Source organism: Dipodomys ordii, unplaced genomic scaffold (genome assembly GCF_000151885.1).
Source record: "Dipodomys ordii isolate 6190 unplaced genomic scaffold, Dord_2.0 Scaffold15, whole genome shotgun sequence".
Taxonomy (NCBI): Eukaryota; Metazoa; Chordata; class Mammalia; order Rodentia; family Heteromyidae; genus Dipodomys; species Dipodomys ordii.
The window spans coordinates 652,161-653,596 of record NW_012267231.1 but is presented as its reverse complement, the minus strand read 5'-3'; positions in this window follow the sequence as shown (position 1 = coordinate 653,596).

Here is a 1,436-nt window from a genome sequence, read left to right as displayed (position 1 = left end):
CGGGTCTGCTCTCTGGGTCTGGGCCAGGCCGGTAGGGGCGCCGGGTCTGCTCCCGGGGCCGGGCCAGGCCGGTAGGGGCGCTGGGTCGCTCTCCAGAGGCCGCACTGAGGCACTGAACCTGACACCTGCCCCAGGCTGGGAGCAGGTGTCACGGACGTGGCTGGGAGCCTGGGGCAGCTGATCTTAGAGAGACCTGGGGGTGCCTTTGCCTACAACGAGAGCCCGGGAGACGGGGTCTCCGTCCCTCCCGCGCCACCCCCTCCCCAGCAGCTGAAGGACCGCAGAGCACGAGCAACGATCCCGTGATTCCCTGGGACCAGCCTGGAAGCTCTCGGGGGGCAGGGCAGGCCGGCGGGGCAGGATGTCTGTCTCTGTGCATCCTCCTGAGTCCGTCAAGTCCCTTTAAGTGGGCAGCCTGCTGCACCCAGCCTGCCCGGTGTGGACCGGGTCAGTCTGCAGCGGGGTGAGTGCGGGACACGCTTGCTGGGCTGGCCGCTGCGCACCAACCCTCTCAGCTTTCCTTGTTCGGATGGGGCTCGAGAATGCCTTCTTGCTGTTTGTTTTTAATCTGCTTTAGGCTGTAACTGAGACCCGTCCCCTGAAGTCTGCCGCAGGTGCCCGCCCCGGCACCAGCCCATCTTCCTCTCGTAAGGCTGGTGGGCTTAGGATTTGGACCACCTGGACTGCTCAGGATCCTCTCATCTCACAACCACCTAATTACAGCTCCGATTTCACCTGTGGCGCGCTCCTCCCCCGCCACGTTACGTGATGGGCTCAGGGGCGTGGCTGTGGGGTCTCCCGGAGGCCCGCTGCGCTGCCCGCCGGGGAGGGACGCACAGGAGTCCGGGCAAGGAGGGCAGGACGAGAGAAGGGCGTCATGGCGCCAAGTGGCCCCTCAGAGCAGCTGGCCGCCCTGGACGAGCACGGGAGGGGGAGGGAGGCCGGGAGGGGCCCAACACGGGAACCTGTGTGCGGACTTCAGCCCCGCAACGGCTAACCAAAAACAGAGCCGGTGAGAGGCGTGGAAAACTGGCCGAGGCCCCTTCTGAGTGTCCGCGCCGCCTGAGGTGACTGACAGGCGTGCTGGAGACCGGCGTGCACGCAGCTCCCCCGTGGGCCGGGGCCAGGACCGCGGCTGAGCCCTCAGCAGCTCCCCATGCTGCAGGATTTGAACGCAGACCCCCGGCAGGAGGGACTCTCCGGGCCCAGACCTTCAGCCCCAGCTCGGGACGCATCTTGGGGCCCTCCTGTCCAGTGGCTTCCAGCCGTGGAGACGCGGGTGCTCTGGGATCTCTGGCCCTTGACCGGCCGCACCCTGTCCATGTCCAGCCGCTGACCCGGTGAGTCGGCCCCTTAACCACGTTGTTGCGGTGCGGCTGCCCCTCCGCAAACCCTCTGCGCCGTCTCCCCTGGGTGCTCTGAGCGTCTGCCCCCCC